The 14,557-nt window shown below is 35.1% G+C and overlaps 1 protein-coding gene across 7 annotated transcripts in view; it reads left to right on the forward strand.

Moving 5' to 3' along the window:
- Positions 1-14,557, forward strand: part of LOC114242131 (uncharacterized) — a 172,461-nt gene that overhangs the window by 92,265 nt on the left and 65,639 nt on the right. Inside the window, exon 3 of one of the 7 annotated variants that reach the window (XR_016323063.1) lies at positions 6,380-6,425. The exons of the other annotated variants lie outside the window; for them this stretch is intronic. The gene's annotated coding sequence lies outside the window, so the exon portion shown is untranslated. The remainder of the gene's footprint in view (positions 1-6,379; positions 6,426-14,557) is intronic. 7 annotated transcript variants of the gene reach the window in all.

Raw genomic sequence — 14,557 nt, forward strand, 5'->3', positions numbered from 1 at the left:
TGACCTCATGGATTCGCTATTCGCAATTCATCATTTCGTACACTTTGTCATAGCCGTGTTCGTAAATTGATGTTGTGCTCAGAATTTAGCTCTTCATTTTAAGGCGATGAAGATAAGTAATTGTGTGGCGATGTTTCAAGTAACACCGTATGTCGAAGTGCTGCTCCGCCTGTTAATCTAATTAAAGAATACATTAAGCAGAATTTATATTTTTTATTGCATAGTTGGGTGGACGACCTCACAGCCCACCTGGTGTTAAGTGGTTACCGGACCCCATAGACGTCGTAAATGCCGCCACCCACCTTGAGATATGAGTTCTAAGGTCTCAGTATAGTTACAACAGCATCACCCTTCAAACGCAACTACTGCTTCACGGCAGAAATAGGCAAGGTGGTGGTATCTACCCGTGCGGACTCACAAGAGGTCCTACCACCAGTAAATATTATATTTATTATTTCTGAAATTACCTACGTCAATAGCACCTTTACGTCCTCGCGTAAGCCTTTCTTAAAAACGTTGCTATGCAAATGCGCAATATAAAGTGTAATATGTTCTAGAAAGATGCGATGAGAGTCGTGTTTTTCAACCGGTCTGGTGCCGTCACGCTTGCCCTTAGCAACAACGCAACGTCATGCTCCATGACATTGAAACCCATCCAGTGTTGCAACCGCAGCCCTGAGATGATCCTGCGCGTCGAACCGTTCAAAGGACTCGTTTGTTTGTCGTCATCAACAATGAACGTCATTAGTCTTTTGTACGATTTAGTCTATCCAACCGTAAGGTACTTATTTGCCTTTTGATGATTGTTGAGCTTGTGGCTCACCACTAATAGCGATTACGGTTTCTTTTTCGTCGAAGAGAATCCAATTTCACGAAATTAAGGGGTTGTACCAGCAAACGATTTGAATTAAAATAGTATACTTTTTTTTTCAACGCAAGACCTTAATTTTTTTCCATTTAGAATATTTCTCGGCAATTCTAAAGTCTTATTATTTATCAAAGCAAGCCATTTTATAACAATTCGAGAAGCTACGGTCTAACTAATTCTGTGACCACAGATTTATGATGAACATGAAGTGCCATCATCTGCGGTTTAGCGCTAACTTAGCGATGACATCAGCTTGTTTGTTGTCAAATGATATTCATGTTGTTCAATTGTTATACAATCAGGCTTTACGGTCAGTTGTTTACCATAAGCTGCTACTTTCTATCCGCTCCGAAATCTATGCACCGAAATGAGTGAGTGGAGCCAACTATATATTTATGCCAATCAAATTTTTCATTTATATAATCTAACTTCATTCTAATTTCAAATATATTATTATTATTAGTCCAATACACTTTTCGTCGAAGAAATGATCTGTGATATGGATTAAAAATCCTACTTGAACAAAATTGTTTCATTATTCTCGGTTTACGTTAAACGCCCAAACTTAGATTGTTTGCCTACCTTTTAGCTACAGCTACTTAAATTGATTAACATTGTGTGTTGTACTTCATTCATAAACTTCCTAACTATATTTCGGTAGCGGCCAAGTAAAATAATCAAGTTGCAACAATTAACGAATTGCTCAATGACGTGATCGCTTAGTGCATGATTTAAAACAATCAGCTGTGACTCGTTCTCAATTTTATTGGCCTTGTATCGATCGATATTCGTAATGGTGGCACAGCAGCTCAAATCACGGCTGAGATCTGATTGTGCAAAACTTGGCGACTTTGAATGCGTTTCGATTGATTTATGCCTAGATTAGTAAACACTTTCGTTCAGTTAATGAACGTTAGAAGGTTCGACGATGTGTTAACGGATGAGGTTGCCAATGTTCATGTTAATAAGACGAAACGGACTTTTGTAATTCAAATCTTGCAGCGATCCTATTGGAAGACCTAATGAATTCATTTGGTGTTTTCATAATTTTCTTTGTGGCCTGATCTGTCTCTTTTCCTATACCTTCTTTGACAGTGTAACGAAATAAACAAGCACCACTTTAGCTTGTTTGTCTAGTACAGCATATCGGGGGCGTGACTTTGTTTTATGTGCCAAAGATTTTCGTCCCGTTTGCCAAGTTATCTTCATCACTGCTTACCATCGTTCGGTATGCGTGATGCATTCCGTGTGTCCCATAAATAATCGATTACAATTAAATAATATATTTTATAATTTCATAAATAGATAAGTACAATTTCTCAAATTTGCGAAATTTCAATGAAACATTAAAAAAACAACCAAGAAAAAGAGGTGATTTTTTAATGAATATATTTTATGGCTATAAAAGATCAGTGTCATATATTAATCGATCAAATCAAAATATAATTCATTACCTGTCAAACTTTGAATAAACTGAACTGTGATAAATATTTCAATTAACAAAGGTTGTATTGTAGGAAACAATTACTACTTATGCTAAAGGTTATTATTCTTCCTTCAACTCACAAGAGGCGTTTTCTTCCTGCTTTAGGTCAAATATACAAAATATCGTTTACATTACACATTAAAAAGGCTTTTTATTGGATTATTCATTTTGCCCTTTTTACCTTAAGCGTTTTGTGTTAAATTCATAAAGTCTCCCAGGTCAGCTTTGTTTATTTGATAAGTTTTATTTTAGGATTCGAATGGAAGACCTTCTAAAGAGGGACAGAATTGCAATATTTCCAAAAAAAGATTAGCAGAAATAAGAAACGATATGAAACACCCGAGGTCTCCGCTGCATTCTGTGAAACCTTTGAACATAATTTAAACAAAACCATAATTTTCGTACAAAATATTATCCCATTTACGTATTTTACTTTCAAGATATATTTATACGATTTTATTAAACGAGTAAAATGTGAGATTAATTAATTTAAAAACGTCTTTAATTTATCATGAGACTGACTCAATTGATCACGTGTATGTCACCCATCCGCCTCTGACATGACGTCAAAACTCCGATCTGTTTACACTTTAATCTTAATTTCAATTCAGAAACATTACCGTTTTTTGTTACTAATAAACAAATGAATGTCGTAAGTGGTGCCGACTTAGAATAGCACCGCCCCATATTGGTACCTGTATCAAAGGTGTAAATATAAGATAAAGTAGGTGTTAGGACCTCTTGTGAGTCCGCACGGGTAGGTACCACCACGTCGCCTATTTCAGCCGTGAAGCAGTAATTTGTTTCGGTTTGGATGGTGGGGCAGCTGTTGTAACTATACCTGAGACCTTAGAACTTATATCTCAAGGTGGGTGGCGGCATTTACGTTGTAGATGTCTATGGGCTCCAGTAACCACTCAACACCAGGCTGTGAGCTCGTCCACCCATCTAAGCAATAAAAAAAAGGTGTACAAATTTACCGTTCGCGAAACTACGTTTGGCTAATTGTGAACACCGCAACCATGAATTGAGATTGGCAGCCGAGACGCGAGATCATTATTCAACAGTTTCAATTAAAAGTATGTTAACATTGACCCGCGACGCAAATAGATGTAGGTACATAAGTGTGCGTTTGGATGTTGCCGACTTTATTGACGTAGGTACCTAGATACTAAAAGTTTCGCGTGCTTCTAAAACTGCTAATATGAGTATGTTGATTTGTTTGGTAACGTTTCTTCGTTTTTTTTCTCAATAATGCCATCGTGATCCTTATTGAAATGGGGCTTGAAATTGTTTCTCAGCGATAGTAATAGTTGGAATAAAAAAGTCAAGTCCAAATATGTGGCTGACTTAAATACCACCTTGAATATTAGAAAGGAAAACCTAAAGAAATGTAGACTTTAAACCCATATGTATGTATGTACTCAGCGATGAGTAATAGCTTATTGATATATAAACTAAATATTCATGATTTTAGAACCATCTAAAACATTATACGTTTTTCGTCAAAAATCCTCATTTCGTTTTCTTTTTATTTATAGTTTGTATTCTTTTTTACCTTAGTGCTTATTGGCGTAAAGTAAATCACAAAGTTAAAATTACTTTGAATTTGCCCAAAGGAAAGTTGTACAAAAAATGTAATTAAAGTATAAATCTGTACGTTTAGTACGTCTCGTATTGCTTAATTCATAAAAAATCCACCATCGTTGCTACATAAATATTAATTTTATTATAATTAAAGTTGAACCCCCCCATTATATGCGTAAAAGATTAAAGATAGTTGGTATTTCCAAAGAAATGTGTCATAGACATAGCCTACATGTTTGAAACATATAACTAACATTCGTGAAATTATTAAATCAAAACATCAGATTGGTATGGGGCTTTAAAACGTTAAACTTTATGCTTGGATCGAATTAAAGTGAAACCATTGTCTTCACCGGTTACCACAGTTGGATAACAATAATTAATTAAATAATACGCAGTTTTATTCATATGGCAACCAGCTATGGGCCTACAATGTAAAAAAACCGCGTTGATATTAGTGGAACTGAAACCAGTTCACAATGGCCACGTGTAAGTATTAACAATCAGTCTGCTGTTTTCGTAATTCAAAGGTCACATAATACTCGTAGTACTTACATTGTTTGCTGGTCTTTGATAATTCAAGTACATTAAAAAAAAAACATGTTTAGTAATGTATTGTGCCACAAATTTTAAACCGCTGTTCTTTTCCGGTTTAACGATAACCATTATATCTAGTCTCTAGAAAATGTTATCAACATAGTAAAAATATAATTAAAAACAAATAATATATTCTATCAATAAAATGAACATTAATATACTTTAATCTTATCATATTGATTACAACGATGAAGTAACACTATCGTATAACAAAATGAAACGCACAAGATGGATATATCCGCATGTTTGCGCATAAAGGTGATTCAAGATAAAAATCGAGCGGGCGTTGGGATCACACGGATCCTCACCACTGGCCTGCTAATTTCTAGTCGCGAAGCAACATGCGTTTCTACTTGAGGAGTCAGATAAGCGTTATCACGGTGTTAATTAATATTAAACATGTTATGTCTGAAAATGTGTGCTGTCAATTCACGCTGTGATTTAAATGCTCCAATAAATTCTTAAGGCCTTGTAAGCCTAGGGGCCTAAATCCATCGACTTAAATTAAAAAATCACTGAATCCGGAAACATCTATTGGCCAATATCTAATAACAACCATACACGTTCTAATAACTAGTCGTAGTGTTATCTTTGCAAATATCTTGAATGTACATTTATATTGCAGTTCATAGTTTAAATAAACAAACGGGTTTTCAGCGAACGCGTGCATAGCCACGTGATGCATTATCCATTTTCAATTCATCCTCATAGCGATCATAGCTGCCGATGACTGCGTCAACAATCATTTAACTGACTTACAAACGGAATGTTTCATTTGTTTTATTATTAATTATCGGTCAGTAATAAATTCTATTTGTCATTGTAAACGTTGTTGCGTGCGAATGTATAAGTTCAATGTCAAATTGTATCGTAATGCTTCATGATTGAAATGCTTGTTTCGCTAATTATTTTTGTAAGCTGATACCACTATCGTTTGTTTACGGTCGAAATTGTTTTTTTTTTTGTACATTTATATTTAATTTTGATAGCAAATTTCTGATGCTGGGCTAGTACACTTTAAATGTTGGGGGCTTACAATTTAGGGACTTAAGTAAAATAAATACGTAGAATGCAATCCGGATAGATGATGTGGAAGTGATTGCGGTTACTCTATGAATTTCAGGTCTCCATTAATAGGAGAACCGTCGTTAGAGCCGTATGATTCGCTTACTGGGTTTTCAATGATAAATCAATTCACTTTCTGAAATAGATGGCGGGTAGGAGTTTTCCAGAAATGTAAAATTTTGGCCCTTTGATCAACTAACGTACAGCTCTAGCCGAAAGCTCCCAAGATTTTATAGTATTTGTATATAAAAATTATTAATAATAGTGTAGATAATATGCTGTCAAAAATAAATAGATTAAAATAATTCTATTTTCACTAACAACAGAATATAACGGACCGTTGTACAGATTGTCTGGCAGGTGTCCCATGAAGGATATTTGTACGTTTATTCAAATGATATACTATTGTCTATTCTGGCCTTGTATTTGTGCCGTCACGCAATGGAACGCTCCTAGATTGTTTACAAATATTTACAGCGAGCTTGTTGTTATTGTAGTACGATTCTCAGTGGAAATTTTGTAATATCGATAATTTTGAATACGTAACATTGCCAATTGATAAATAAATAAAAACTATATTCGAATAACATGTTAGGGAATCTCTGAAGCGCTTCGCAATAACTCTTAGCATACCAAACAAGCAAGAAAATTACAAAAACATAATTAATGTTCACTTTGATAAATTCGATATTAAACTACGTCCAAAATTATTCATAGTTTATACTCGTCTGCTACACTGATGTATATTTTCTAACACAATTCTTGTTTTATTTCAGGTAAGGCAATGTCTCCTAAACGGGTTACGTCTTTTCCCAAACAAAGGTACGTCAGCAAGATAATCAATCAAAAATCGAATTCGTTTCGCCTTCGTCATGAGCTCTCTAAAACCAAGGAACGAAATTTGAATTTGAAATATGTCAACACGTTGTGTAGACAGTTTCGAACAAACGCGACACAATCAGCTCGACAAATACTAGAGGTCATCCACCCTTGATCGGTGTGAGTTAACAAATGCCCGTGGATTAGTCACACTCGAGGCAAATCAAATATTTGTTTTAATGCTCGACACGTTTGGGTATACTGTATAATTATATTTTGCTAAAAAACCGGTGGTTTATGAAGTGTATATTTACTAAAGGACAATATTAGTCATGGATGGGAGCTTCTTCTCGAACGCTGTGGTTAAGCGATGGCGTCATACCTATCTTAAAGCGTTGAACAAAACGGTGAGGTGTCAAAGTGACGTCGTGACATGCCGATTTTTCGAAAAATTTTTGTCGAATCACTTCAGATACATCATCCGTGTGTGCGTATGGCAACATTTTACTGTTAACAAACAATACTTTTGTCCAACGAGTTTTCATTATCTATATATTAATACGTGAAGCAAAAACTTTGTATCCCTTTTTACGAAAATTGCGTGGACGGAGGAGTATGAAACTTTCCACACTTATAGAGAATATAGAGAAGAAGTGCACAATTCTAATATTTTTTTTAAAATAATGCATAAAAGATACATTAAATCAATAAAGAAAACATTACACACATTATATACCATGTATTTGACGCACACACGCATGCATATTATTTATTGTCAAACTTTTGTTCTTGACGTCTGTTGTCAAATTGATAATAGATATTAAATATTGTTTGTCTTTGTTAATATTTTTTATAGTGTAGTCTTGGCGAAATTTGTGATTATAGAAGTATATATGATTGTATTAATCATAATAGTGTACAAACTTACAATTCCAATTAATTATACGAATTTCGACTACTGCGGGACCTCTAGTCGGATTAAAAAATATATATAATCAAATGGAGCGATTTTAGCGATAAAAAGGTACTGTAATGAGATTAAATGCTTGTCAGGAAAAAAACGTTGTAGAGCATTTAAAATTTGAACAAAATAAAACATAGCATGTTGTTTTCTCTTGACTTGCAAAATTGCCTAAACTTTCTAATTTAGTTATACGACAGAGGAATTGAAAATAAATAGTAGTTATTCAATTTAAACGAAATGTTGTTTGCGTTATAGAAGTGTCACATAGTGAAACGAATCAACTTTCATGTCTGAAATAGATTGATTGCGCCGTTACCCAGGCAAAGTGCCAGGTGTCCAAGTCGCGCGATGCCATTGCCTATATTTTGGCACATAATATTTTTATCAGTTACTAGAAGGTACGTTTGGCTCTCAATTTTAATGAAATCACTTTTAACTGTAGATACAATGCTTGAATTATTTGTCGCGAAACGAAGCTTACAATTCATATTCTTTTATTTATTTGATGAATGCACATTACAAAACCAATAACTAGGTACTATTTATTATTTGTACAGTTTGAGCATGAATGTAAAATTATCTCAGTGTTGATGCTGAGTGTTCTTGTTGAGTACTACTCGCATGTGATCTTTTTTTTTATTGCTTAGATGGGTGGACGAGCTCACAGCCCACCTGGTGTTAAGTGGTTACTGGAGCCCATAGACATCTACAACGTACATGCGCCACCCATCTTTAGATATAAGTTCTAAGGTCTCAAGTATAGCTATAACGGCTGCCCCACCCTTGAAACCGAAACGTATTACTGCTTCACCTCAGAATAGGCAGGGTGGTGGTACCTACCCGCGCGAACTCACAAGAGTTCCTATGACCAGTAATTACGCAAATTATAATTTTGCGGGTTTGATTTTTATTGTACGATGTTATTCCTTCACCGTGGAAGTCAATCGTGAACATCTTCTGGGATCTATCCTTTTTTCTCATTTCATATACCTCGTTACTCAGGAAATCATTATCTGAACTACGAGGTTACCCTACTAACGTATCAAGAATTATGAAAAAAAGCTAAAGGTTTCATTCTGTCCTTTTGGTAAGTTTGTAGTCTGACCAATATAGATCGCTTGCCGTCAACATCAACGGTAAGGATTAATTGCTGCAGACCCTGGTTATATTACTTGACTATTTAACCAAAAGCCTAAACAGTTTCAATTTTTGAATTCAGTACACCTATTTGCTCCATCCACTGTTCTAGCGTACTCTTCGTACCTACCACGAGGAGAAAATACTAACAAATGGCAGTTTAATTCATTTGCTAATTCTTTCTGATGATATTTTTTGATTGTCATCGCTAAGATCTCCTGACTAGATAGTGTTATTGTATGTACATAAATATTCGACACAATACATTCTTCGTGTAATCGTGCTTTGAATGGCGTCTTTAACACTGATGTCATTGAAACTCCATGACAATTAACTTTGGGCTTTGTGACTGCTATTGTCTAATTGTCGAACGTCTCAGTGATTTTATGTACATACATACGTTCAGTGCGTTATATTCTATTCAATTTATAAGCCTGACATTCATGACAAATTTACTGACTATTTATGGAGAGGAATCACAGAAACTCTGTTATTAATGACTTATTTATTTATCAATGTCTAGTTGTTTGCTAATTTACTTTGCTGCCTAGCTAAAATTGTTATAATCACATGATGATTGTCAGGTTCATCTTATTGTGTGATAACCTCTGTAGTGGCAACAGGGTCATACTCCACATACACTACAGACTCCCCGGCAGCCATATTTGTTATAACACATTTTATCTAAGTTTATCTTCCCTTATGTTTACGTTTGCACGCTACATTTTGATAACGCTAATGATGTATGGGATTACTTGTATAGTTCTAGCATAACAATTTTGACAATGATTCATCTTTTGTAAAAACGTACCCATGTAATTTCGTATGAATTATGGTTCAGAAATAAACGAAATTCCTTCGGCTTGTAAACGATGTAAGCTGTCTGATAACCCGCATCTTTACAGAAATACCAACGTTTTGACAGTATTTTTAGATGACACGAACGTTTACGTCATTGAAATATTTTCACCAATCTTATTAGTCATCATTAGTAACAGTTAATATTCGGAATGCTTAAGATCTTTCATCAAGTAAACGTTCAATTAAAAACACAACTGTTGTTAGTACGTGTCGTAAAATTAGACTATATCAGTGTGCTCTGTCAGTGACAGATGACAAAAAATATTTTGTGTTGTAGGACGCTTCGTTTGTGAAGTACATATTTAACCTTATACCTCATTTTTACATATGTTTTTAGTACATCCTCGCACGTGCCTCTATGTTTAATGTTTCATTTTGATTCTCTATCGATACCCTTTTAAGTGAACATTGATGACTTGTGTGTACCGATAACCTATATCGCGGTCGTGCGTTGTTTACTTCGCATCCAATAGTCTGAATACGATTACGCCAACTTCGCTATCGACTAGCAGCCCACGTCTATTGTCCTCTTAATATAATAACAGATAAATTTCCCAATCAAATACTTTGCTTTCCTAACCTTTGTGTTGCAATATTTTGCTATCCTAACGGACAAACTCATTAATTATTGTGTAATTTGAACATGTACTTTTAAAAGCTCTGTTTGCATGCCCTTTAAGGTTGTTGCTAACAGTTTTGTTACCATTTAAGGAACGTTTACGCAATACGTGATAAATAACTACGCCCTTCTATTATTAGTGCAGCTTCACGTTCTAATGTTTCGTCTTATAATTCGGCTGATAATTATAATGTTTCAAATTAGTTTCCTCCGCATAAGATTGTGTCATTATTTTATTTATCACCTGTCTTGTGCAAGCAACGAACAATTTTGGAAATCTCATTAAATCGTTGGTCACGTTCCGCAGAATCTGAAGTTTACGTAATACTAAATATGTACTTAATTTTTGTTGCATTAAGTTCCATGCAACAGCTGATAGTGAGTCATATTCAGAAGTGGAGCTATCTAAATGTCTAGCTAATAACGCTACCGCATTGCGCAATGGCCGTCCGGGGCAGTGATATATGCGCTCTTGAGACAAATACGACGACTCGTTGAAAATGTTCGGGTTCCCGTTCTGAAATATTTTTCAACAGCAGATCCAAACGAATGCTTCACGTATTTATGCGTATAGTTCATGACAAATTATCGCGCAAATAAATTCGTATACTGTTTTATTGCGCTGTAAGAATACCGCTCGCGTTTTATGTAAGCGTTCCAAAAACTGACTGCTGTGTAGGTTGAATGTCATTTTAGTATTAATCCGGTCAACGTATTTTTACATCATAAACACAAAGTTTCTGTTCTATTTCTGAGTTGTAAAGCGGCTCTTGAATACATCCACTTGCAGTTGACGTAATTGAACATAAAACAGTGTGGCTGGTTTAATGCTAGTCTACCTGGTTCTTACATCTAAAGTACTTAAGTGAAACGGCTTTCCGCAAGGCTTCCCTAACCTCATTAAATCTAAATGTACTTTAGTGTACACTGAATGTAAATTAAAAAGACTATTATAAATAAAATCTTTCATTGAACATTTGGTGATGTACCTACATTAAAAAAATGAAGCCTATTGAGTTTCTCGCCGGGTCTTCTCAGTGGGTCGCGTTTGCGATCCGGTGGTAGATTCTGCGAAGCACTGCTCTTGCTAGGGCCAGTGTTAGCAACACTCCGGCTTGAGCCCAGTGAGCTCACCTACATGTTAGGGCGAAGCTGAAATAGCCTCTCAAGGCTAAAAAATGCAATCTTCGACTAGCTGTTTTTCGTATTTGCTTCGATAATTTAATGACATCAAACTGTCCTATTGAGAACGTCATGCTCTATATTTTAAATCTGACTCACGGATTGGATACCCATATGTACATATGTACCTTTTCATGGTTTGGAAGCCTTATGCACCAGGTTCGTGGAGAACGAAATTTTAAATAAAAAAAACAAACCAAATGTGTTCACATATTGTTATTCAACGTGGATTTCGTCACTTCTCTTATTAGAAAACCAATAAACTGGTTTCCCTTCATATCTGCAACACATAATACAGATATATGTTTAAACTCAGAGGATTGAATTGCATCACCACTCCACGGAGCACACCACCGCTTCGAAATATGATGTCATCAATGCCGTCATTCGTTTGTATTTCTTCTCACAAAATATCCAGGATATTGCAAATTTATTCATTTTAGGCGCGCCTTTTACGTTAGTCAGCTTTCCGTCTGTATATTGTTGTGTTTTGCTACTTTCTCTGGTAATTTCACTCTAAATAATATGCTAATGTTACCAGTTAATGTCACATGATACGTTAGGTAAGAAATGTAAACTAAAAAAAGAAATTCTTATTTGTGTGCTTTCGAAGCTCTGCGATATTACAGGTTTTTTTTAAAAGTTTATATGTTAAATATAAAACTAGCTGATTTGTGTCAAAGTAATAAAATTTATATTACAGAGGGTGTGTCGAGTAACAGTTGAGGTCACATCCTTGTACGAATATCCATATACAGGGCGTCCCAGAAAGAATTGATAATCATGAAACACCTCATAGTAGAGCTATTGGGGACACAAAAAAAATATTTCTTAGGTAGTACCCACATTAAAAATAAAGAGAAATTAGTACCCACATTAAAAATAAAGAAAAATACCAAATTTCATTATTAAAATTTAAGTTCAGATTAACTTTTATAAAAATTACACTAGCTACTCATACGATTTCCTACATATTCCTTAGTATAGTCCGTGTAGAATATTATAACAACAAAAAGCCTATGGATTTAATTTATTTGTAACTGTTGTATATTCCAGAAACACACAGCAGTATGGAAAAGATTAACTTTTTTTAAAATACGTAATGTGGTTACTACTACCAGAGATTTTTATTTTTTATTTTGTGTCCCCAATAGCTCTACTATGAGGTGTTTCAAGATTATCCATTCTTTCTGGGACACCCTGTGTATTATACTAAGCTGTTTATTAGTATTCAGGTCTCATAGCCGAGTCTAGGCTACATTTATCACATGTGATTCGCAATGCATCACATGCACATTGCGATTTCACCGAGCACGCGACATTCTAGATTACGAGAGATAATCTCGATGCTTACATACAGAAGCTGCTCGACGACTGCGCTCTTTTAACATTGTCGTGTTAGTCTATGATGGAGTTTCGATAATTTATATATGTATATAAAAATGAATTGCTGTTCGTTAGTCTCGCTAAAACTCGAGAACGGCTGGACCGATTTGGTTAATTTTGGTCTTGAAATATTTGTGGAAGTCCAGAGAAGATTTAAAAGGTGAATGGTGAATTTAAAATGAAATTTAAAAGGTGAAAAAAAATATCAAAATGCTCGGGATTAAACAAAAATAACAATTTTGTTTTTCCTTTGATGTTTCTCCCGTCGGACGGATTCCTTTTGTTTGTTTTAAGTTTATTTTATACAAAAGTTTAGGTCTTTTTTTTAACGATTGAGGCACTACGGAGTCTGCCGGGTCAGCTAGTTTGTAATAAATAAGTAAATACGTTGTTTGATAATTAATTATTAAGGGGCACATTTTGTTTGTTGTTTATTCAATATTCAATATAAAAGTCAATTAAACATACAAACATTTTTCAAGTGAATCCTGCAAGGTTAGTCAATTAGTGGTGAATTACATATTTAATAGAGTGCATTAAATTAAATCAAAATAAGATTTCTGCTGTAGGTGGAATACGCTCGCTATATACGTCGCAACGAAGGACCGAGACAGTCTCCGGAGTACTAAAAACATAATAATATAGATAGACGACATACTTCTCAGAATAAATGTCGTACGAGTTCTTGCGGTTTTATTTTCCAAATGAATCATTAGTGGCGTTGTTTCAGTCATCATTTTTTAATAGACCTTTAGTCGAATTAATCTCGAAATTATTTTGCGTAACCTCATAATAATACAAATGTAGTTGTAACATTGCGTTGCCATTAAAAATCATTTAAAACGTATAAAACTTGTGTATTTAATTTTAAAATGTCATTTAAAGCATTGATCCACGTTAAACTACCCGCGACCTTACAATTGAAAATACGAATTGATATTTTATTATTAAATAGTTGTAAATCACAATACGATCTGATGTTTGAGAAGAATGCTAATGCTAATCGCACCTCCCGCCATCGGAGCAGAGTTCATCCATATTATCTGGAACCGCTGCGGGCATCGACAGTGCGTTTCCAGAGGTCTTTTTTGCCACGTACCATCCGGCTGTGGAATGAGCTCCCCTCCACGCTGTTTCCCGAGCGCTATGACATGTCCTTCTTTAAAAGAGGCTTGTGGAGAGTATTAAGCGGTAGGCAGCAGCTTGGCTCTGCCCCTGGCATTGCTGAAGTCCATGGGCGACGGTAACCACTCACCATCAGGTGGGCCGTATGCTCGTCTGCCTACAAGGGCAATAAAAAAAAATCAAAAACCACTTAGAGAAATTACTAAAATACTAATAATTCGGTCATCAGTTCGAAGACCTCATCAAACGCCAATCGAAAGCTACCGAAAATATGTAGCATTCATCAAATAGATCATTAAAAAATTGCGTTTTATGGTCTGCAAACCTGACGACGCCTCCGAGACTCACGTTTGTGTTTTTATATATTCACGCCATTGTATATTGTGGCTCTCGTTTTCTCTCGTAGCCTTTGAATATTTCTGTCCTCTACGAACACCGGCGGCGACAAGCAGTCTGATTCTTTCCTTCAACTACAACATAGCAAACTAAACCTTAGGACCTACGCTTTAGTAATGTTTTCGATTGCCTATTTTCTATGTAATACCTTTTTGTACAGAGAACTACACCGTCATTTTACTGTTTTAGAGTGCTTAGCCTTCAAGTTGAATACTAATTACTCTCGCTATATTATGCAAAATTCTAGGAATTTTTTTGAAGACTTTGAAGAAGTGAAGTTTGTTTATTTATTAAGTACGTTAATATTTAAATTAAAAACAAAAGTAAATGAATTTATGTTGTTTATGTATGTTCTGAAGAACATACTTCCTAAAAACGCCAAGATGTCAAGGGTTTAGTTTGTTTGTTTCCACCTCACAGTCACGCTTGCCAAACCCACCAAGGTTAATGGGGATTATACAGGAA

Source organism: Bombyx mandarina, chromosome 05, assembly GCF_030267445.1.
Source record: "Bombyx mandarina strain Sakado chromosome 05, ASM3026744v2".
Classification (NCBI taxonomy): domain Eukaryota; kingdom Metazoa; phylum Arthropoda; class Insecta; order Lepidoptera; family Bombycidae; genus Bombyx; species Bombyx mandarina.